The sequence below is a fragment of the Malania oleifera genome, chromosome 8 (genome assembly GCF_029873635.1).
Source record: "Malania oleifera isolate guangnan ecotype guangnan chromosome 8, ASM2987363v1, whole genome shotgun sequence".
Classification (NCBI taxonomy): domain Eukaryota; kingdom Viridiplantae; phylum Streptophyta; class Magnoliopsida; order Santalales; family Ximeniaceae; genus Malania; species Malania oleifera.
The window spans coordinates 88757602-88766464 of record NC_080424.1 but is presented as its reverse complement, the minus strand read 5'-3'; positions in this window follow the sequence as shown (position 1 = coordinate 88766464).

Below are 8863 nucleotides of genomic sequence, written 5' to 3'. Positions count from 1 at the left end.
CATACATATATATATTAAAAATTGTCAAAGATATAGGAACTCTAAAAAGTATCGCTAGCTAGGGTGACAAAACAGGTTAATGGGCCGAGTTCGGATAGGTTATAAATGGGTCGGAGTTCAATGAGTTCAAGTTCAGGTTTATATGTTAATAAATGGGTCACTAACAAGTAAATCCGCACCTACCCGTTTAATACATGGGTGCCTAGTTTAAAAATTAATTTATTTATTTTATAATTTCTTTTTTTTTTTTACTTACGAAACAAATTAACAAAGTAACAAACTGGCCAGAACATTGAACAAAAAAGAGTAGAAAACCGGATCTAGGTGCCACTGCCCTACCACAGGTGTAGAGGAATTGGGAAATCTCAGATCTAGGGTGACCGCATGGAGAGTGGCATGGCTGCATGGGTATGGGGGGTATTGCCACTGTGAACGTGCGACGGGCCAACGGGCAACAGATGCGCTCCTACGTTGGTGAGACTCAAAGGACATGATGTAGGATAGGGATGGTCAACCTATGTCATACGATTTCAACCCTCACATGCAAGCTCATACACGAGGTTAAGTAAGGATTCAAACAATGTGAGTTAATATTGAAAAATACAGGTTCTAGATGTCTTTAGTCATCTGGCCTTCAGAATCAGTCGTCTGATGAATTTTTAAGCTGAACTCTGGAGTGGCAGTAACAGATTTGTCAACTGACTATCAGAGTTAGTCGCCTGACCCAGGTTAGTCTACTGATCATCAAAGTTAGTTTCCTGACCTACTACAGGTTTGAAGAAATGGCCAGAATTCAAGGGCTATTCCTCAACTAAGGCTTATGGGCTTCAAGTAGGAGTTCACAACCAGTTTAAGGGTTAAGAAAAGAATAATCTTACCAAAGATAATCGTTGGATGAATTGATATGTTCACCACAAACTCAGATTTTTTCAGAAAAATCCTTGGAACAAACTTTGAAATGTAACGTTGGAAGTGGAACTACTGTATGTATGTAATGGTCCAACAAATGTTGAATTTACTAATCAAAATGATGGATGACTTGATGATATTCTACATAAGTTAGAACTTGTCTAAAGTCCTTCACGCAAGCTTTGAAATACCAATAAGTATGCAGCAATGGAATGGTAGATTGGTGGTGGTTGTGTGGGGGATGGAGGGGAAATCGTGTAAGAGGGATAGGGATGGGGTTGCTGGATATAATAGTGGTCTCTCACCATGTAATCTGAGGGGAGACAACATTAGCTATCATGGGGGACACTAACAATAAACGCTAACAATTCCCACATAAGCATAAGAGACAAAGGAAATAAATAAAACAACTTACTAAACTCATTAATGACACAACTTACTAAACACATCAACTCACTAAGGACAAGCACATGCAAGCAAGTTGTCTTGCAAGATTATACATTAAATACAAAACAAAAGTCAAAGGGAGACCCAATTTCATGTTGGGCCCAATGGAGTTGTATGTGGGGCCCACATAGGTCTTGAAATCAGACTTGCTTCAGCATCTCTATTGGGGTCTTTCTCACACTAAAAAGTCTTCAAGCATCATCAAAAGTCTTTAAATCAAAGGATCTTCAAGGTAATTCATGTGCTTCTGTAAATTAGAGTTATGAACAATAGGGGACATCCGATGGTCGTCCATGTGTCATTGCATCTGTAAAGGAGTGGACATCTAGAGGTCGCCCACGTGTCAGCATATCATCAAAGGAAATGTGGACATCAAGAGGTCATCCACATGTCACAAAATTTGAAAATAAGATAGGTAGGGTATGCTGATCCCCATCTAGGGTATGCTGATCCCCATCATCTCTCCCGGGCCCAAAAGAATTCTTCTCCAAAGATTTAAATGTGATGTACTGGAAATACATCTCCGATTTAAGATGAAGGAGGTCTTCTTTAAAATTTCAGCTCCTTTCGGGAAGTAGCTCACCTCTCCACTTGATCAAGTACTTCCAGTATGATCCAGCTTGTGTGAACTTTGCCTTGTCATCCAAGATTACATCAAGGTTCTTGGGCATAGGTAAGGGTAGAGGCAAAGCCAATTTTAGGTTTTCAGGTTCAAGAGGAGTGGGAAATAGAGTGGGGTCACCTGTAGGGTTAGAATTTGAAGGTTCTACAAAAGAAGATGCTATAAGAAATGGGGTTAGATTTTCAACATTAAAACATTGCTTATGCTAAAATCAATAGGAATATTAAGCATGTAAGCATCAGAACCAGTTTTCTTTAAAATTTTGAAATGATCCATATTGTTAGCATGTAACTTCCTCACCTTTCCTATAGAAATCTGCTCAAGATGAATATGGACTATAACCACATCACCCATTGAAAATTCTTTCAACATGCAATGCATATCAGCACAAGATTTATAATATTCAAAATTCAAAGTAACCTTCATTCTTATTTCAAAGTGTAGATTGTGTATATGCTTTGCAAAAACATTAGTCAGCTCACTCACTCTGGACTTAAATTGTAGTGGAATAAGATCTATTTGCTTTCTAGGACTATATCCTGTGACAACCTGAAATGGGCTAATGCATGTGGTCCTATTTTCTGAACTATTAAATGCAAAATTGACCACGAGAAGGCATAAATCCAAAGCTATGATGTTTTCAACTACCAAATATCTCAATAGGTTCCTAAGGCTCCTATTCACTACTTCAACTTGCCAATTAGTTTGGGGGTAGTAAGCACTAGAAGACTGATTGGCACTGTAATACGAGCCTAACATAGTCCACAAGGCTTTCAAGAAGTAACCTATGAGTTGTACATCTTTATTGGAAACAATGGTTTTGAGAAACCTATTCTCGATGACAATCTTGTTGGTTGCTCTATTTTCGATGCATGTGTTATCTTTCTTGGGATTAGGGAAAGTAGGATAGGCAAGTGGACCTAAACTCTTCTGAACAAAGGCATGTTCCTTCAATTCATTCACTTGTTTCGGCTCCTCATGTTCTATCGATTTCACTCTAGGATGTGGTAAATGAGGCAAAGATGAATAAGGAACGAGATCAGTAATATGTTGATTGTTTCTTATGGGAGATGATTCACTAGGTGGCTCAGAGATGACATCCTTAAACTCAGAAGGTAGGGGTGATACTTCTAGGGGTGTTTCTTTCTTAGGAAGGGGAATTTTAGTCTCCTTAGTAACATCCACTGACACTACCTTTGTATCTTGATTTTCCTACTCACATAGCTTTTTACTTATGGTGTTTAGGGATTCGCCACTTGTTTCTTTTCTTTTCTTTTTCATTTTCTTTTCTCACCATCTTCCCTATCAAGCACCAAGTTCTTGGTGGGACATTATTTGGAAAAGTGTCCTTGTTTATGGCACCTGAAGTACACTGCACGACCAGAACTTTGGTGGAAGGATCCAATCATAGGTGTTTTTCCTTTGTCCATAGATTATTGGACTGTGGAATTGCTCCCTCGGGAGATATCTTGACCTGATTGAACTAGTCAGGACTTGTCATAACTCTATATCTTTCGAGAGTATGATTCATTCAAAGAGGTATCAAACCGTTTTCTGATGGGCCTTTTAGTCATTTTCTCAAAGTCATGAGCTAAATTATAGGTCTATTTAAGGAACTCGATGTGATGGGGAAACAGTTTTCTCCTCAGTTTAGGCTTTAATCCTAGGTGAAATCAGGAGATCTGTTGACTAACAATCTCGTAGACACCACATCTTATAGACATCTCATCGAATTGACTCATGTATTTTGAAACAGTCATGCTACCTTAACGCAAGCTGTAAAGCTAATCTATAAGGTGCTCTCTATAAATAAGGGGTACATACTTCTCTTTTAACTTATCCTTCATTAGATCTCAATGCTCAATGGGTCTATGATCTAACCTCATTTCTTGCCTCTCGACATTCTTCCAATGGAGCTTGGCTTGCCCTGTTAACTTCACTTTTGCAAACTTAGCCCGATGAGGGTCAATCATCTTACACCAATCAAAATAAGAATCCATCCCAGTCAACCAATCTTGGAAGACTTTAGGATCTATCTACACATCATAGGTGGGGGCGTCTATCCTCATTACATCCTTGTAAGGATCACGATGGTCACTACGGTAAGGTCTCCTAATGTGAAAGTCATCAACATCATAATCCTCATCATTCCAATGTTGGGCATAGGGCTTATGACGTGGGGATCTCTTAGAAAAGTCAATTTGACGATTCACTTGTCTTTATGGAAGGAGGGGAGGTCTTTCTCTAAGAGGCATAAGTGGTTCTCTTTCATCATTAATCCTATAACCTCGGTAAGGATTGCTGACTTGAGTAGACATCCTAGGGGTTGGGGAATGATTAAGACAACACTAAGGAAGCCCTTGGAATGGTTTTTGATGACACAAAGTAGGGTCAAGTATAAATCTAATCAAACTAAGTTCCAAATATCCAAAATTCAAAATATAAGTGGGCTATTCTGGGTAAAATCCTATAACTGTTTCAGTCTAAAACTAAAATCCTGCGAGCTAAGGAAATGGGACTTTGAGGGTTTAGCCTATTCTGACCTAGGCTCTGATACCAAGATTATGTAGGACAAGGATGGTCAACCTATGTCCTACGATTTCAACCCTCAAAAGAAAGCACATACACTCAATAGACTTTAAATTAAGAATTCAATTATCCAAACATAAACACAATAAATCTTGTTATGTTTCATATGTTCTAGGATTGTGAAAAGGTGTATGATGTTTTTTTAGAAATAAGTTTTAATTGATTCTTTCACAAAGGAATCAAGTTAAATGCGAAAAAAATGTTATTTTCATATTTTAAGAATGAAAGTTCTATGTTTAGCATAACAATATTCCCAAAATTGATTTTAAGCTTAGCAAGTATCAATATTGTAATCTTATGGCTCAAATGTGCTTATTCAAACATAGAAGTTCAAAACTTCAAGCATGGGCTTACACAAGGGTGGAAGGTAAGACGCAATCCAGTTTGCTCAGAGTACATTGATCTGTTTTAGTTTTCATGATCAACTAATTTCTGAAGAATAGCCTGCCAACACAAACAAATTAATTTAGAAAATATTGAAAGCACCTCCAAGTATTTTGTAGCAATTTATGAATCACGCTTTCTGACTCATGGAAAGATAGCAAGACTGCAATGTGATGTTCTTGACAAATGGAAGATGTTAGGCTCCAGAGTCCAGACAAGCATACACACACACACACACACACACACACACACACACACACATATATTATTGCTTTCATAGACAGGACAATGACAATCCAATTATTCTTAAAGTAATTACAGGGCAACATCGATTTGATTTCAACCCATGATGCAGTTCATTGGTTGAAATAAGTAGCTTGACAGGACAAAATTCAATAAATTGATTGTGTCCCACATTGCCCACAAAGCGGATCAATTCCCGTTGTAAAAGATGTTCAAATGCCTGCAGAAACGGAGGGTCAAAATATGCAAAGAGATAAACAAGTAAATAAATAAAGCAGAGGATACAAATTGAGAAAAGTTAGGGTTAGGGTTTGATGGTACCGTTGGAGTTGGCGCTGGGCTCCGAAGCCTCGCTCACTGTGGTGGAGTTCTCAGTAGCTACACAGAGAGTAGAGAGAGTGAGAGAGGCAGCGACGACCCCCAACGTACACACACACGTAGAGAGAGAGAGAGAGAGAGAGAGAGAGAGAGAGAGAGACAGAGAGACAGAGAGACAGAGAGACAGGTAGGAGTTAGCCTGCGGGGGTTCTGGGCTGATCGGTGCGGTCCAATCAGCGCGTAGACCGCCAGATTAGGCTGCGTGGATTGAGTGTCCGTAGGATTGCGCTGCGTCCATGGAGGAGCGAGGAGGGAGGGGCAGGAGCAGAATGAAAGTTAGGGAAAGAAGAGACTACAGGAGGGAGAAGGAGGCGAGAGGAGAAAGAAGAAATTTGGGGAAAGTGAATTTGAGATTTCGAGCATTAGTGACGGTTTCAAAATCGTCACTAATACGTTATTATTAGCGACGGGTCTCCCAATCTGTCACTAATACCCTATTATTAGTGACGGTTATCCCAAACCGTCACTAATACCCTTAACTATTTCTTTTTTAATATTTTTTAAATAAAAACACTAGTAGTGATGGTTTCAAAACCGTCACTAATACCCCCTTATTAGTGACGGTTATCCCAAACTGTCACTAATACCCTTAACTATTTCTTTTTTTAAATTTTTTAAATGAAAACACTAGTAGTGACGGTTTCAAAACCGTCACTAATACCTCCTTATTAGTGACGATTCTCCCAAACCATCACTAATACCCTTAACTATTTCTTTTTTAAAATTTTTTAAAATGAAAACACTAGTAGTGACGGGTTCAAAACCGTTACTAATACCCCCTTATTAGTGACGGTTCTCCCAAACCGTCACTAATACAATTAATTATTTCTTTTTTAATATTTTTTTAAATAAAAAACTAGTAGTGACGGTTTCAAAACCTTCACTAATACCCTAAAATCGTCGCTAATATTTTCCCAGAAAAATTTTCGCACGAAAATTGTTTACCGCGTTGTTTTTAGTGACGAAAGTATTAGTGACGGTTTTAAAATCGTTACTAATAGTGTCGTATTAGTGACGGCTGCTAAAACCGTCACTAATGCTTATATTATTAGTGACGGTTCTTAAAAACCGTCACTAATACCAACTTTTAGTGACGAAATTGAATTCATCACTAATACTTTCGTCACTAAAAACCAGTTTTTTTGTAGTGACAAATGAATTTGGCCTTTTCGAAACATTGGCCAAGTGGTATGGATGATTGAGTGGATGCAAAATGCACAATACAAAGCATTTCAAAAAATATATACAACAGTCATGGATTACCACATGTGGAGAAGGATGTGGCTTCTATCCCAATCCCGGTGAATGGGTCTATATACACACGAGATTCTCTGAGGCTCTACCCTAGGCAAGGGATTCCGGATGATTATGTGTGGTTAAGCTCTAACCCTATTGAAAAAGGTCCCCAGATTGAAACTCCATCATCCCTTACAGAGGTCCGGACAAAGTTTGTACTAAGTGGACTGGTTCATGAGTCCCCATAAGCTTTGTCACATAGGGACTAACACCATTACACTCCTTTCTAATCCTAACAGGAAAAGCCCAGGTATAGAGCTATGAAAGTATGTGAGTTCAATTTAACCTTGTCCCCCCTATCCCACATTCATCCACTTCTTTATTCAAACAAAATGAATACATGCTTAAAAGTATGTACAATTAATCACATGCTTGTCAAATCATTCACAATCAATCACATGCTTGACTATGTATGCACAATTAATCACATGCTTAATCATGGAAATAAAGCACTCGGAACTAATCACATGCTTATTCAAGTACCAAAGTAAGAAAAGCATTTACAGTTAGTCCTATATTCACAATTATTTACACATGTACAATCAAATTATCAATTTGTACAAAAATGAAAAGGGAGTGCTCACAAAGGCTTATCAAATTTGAATTTCAGGATAATCTTCAACTAATCTTTGGCTCGACTCTCACGGTCCCCAGCGGAGTTGCCAAGATGTCACAACGTTCCCCCGCACAAAGCGAAAACACCACCAGTGTGTGTTGCCCCCAGGCACGCGAACTGGAAAAGGTGGATTTTAAAATAATATTTTCGTGGAAAACAATGTGTATGAAGTCGCCACTAATCTTTTGAAGTGTGGTTAGAATACTTGATTACTACCCAATTAAGGGTAGAATCGGTTTGCATTATTAGATTTGGGATCGAGAATTCAGTTACGTGAGGGAAAGGTATTAGCAATCCCTACGCGCCCGTTCTTACAAACAGTACCTAATTAATAAAAAACTATCCCAAAATAAATTTTTTAAGCCTTCTTATTTTACTCCCTTTCAAAAAGTGAAGAAAATGCATAAAATAAAATACTATATAAGTATTCCCTAAAAACTGGGGTATATCGTGCTTCGAAGAGCTCATGCCTCCCTTTTAAATTATCGGGGGGATTAGAAAATTGAGAAAATAGGGTTTTACAAAAATAGCTCCCAGGTCTTTTGAAATTTGTAGGATTTTTCTAAGTACGAAAGTAATATTCTGAGAGGTTTTTGGAACTCAAATGGTGCCAAAAATGATTTACAAATCTCAAAATATTTTTCTTGATTTTTCTATTTTTTTATTTTTTTAAATATTTTTCCACATTTTTCTAAATTTTGAAATAACAAAAACACAATTAAAGAAAAATAATGAAAATAAAGTCCCAAAAATATTTTTAAAATTTTCTCTAGAGTATTCTGAATTTTTTAATGATTTTTTTTTAGTGATTTTTTATGATTTTTTCAAGTACAAAAAGTAATTTTCTAACCTAGAAATGTTTTTGTATTTTTGTAGCTTTTTCACAATTTTTATGATTTCTCAAGTGCCAAAAATAATTTTCTAACCTTAAAATATTTTTTAGAATTTTTCTACAATTTTTATGATTTTTTGTATTTTTTTTTTTATGATTTTTGTTGAATTTATTTGATAGTTTAAATAAAAATAAAAATAAAAATAAAAATGGCTCCATTCTAGTTCAAAGGACCAGAATCGGATTGGAGATGAACCGGTTTGCAAAGGGGGTCAACTTGTTATAGGTCTGGTCAAGACCAAGACACATGGCAGTATCCGAACGAGTGGAGGCATCCGACTAGAATCTGATGTGTGGACGAACCATGGCCACTAATTTGGAGAAGCAATCAAATGACTCTCGTGCGCCTAAGGAAATGACATCCACGTGTTGCTTAGGGAATGGCGCTCGGGGGGAGTGTCTAAATTGATCACGTGGCATGATCCTGGCTGTCCGTGAGGGGTGCAGATCCAAGGGCTCGTATCGAGCCGTGCCAGGCATTAATGGC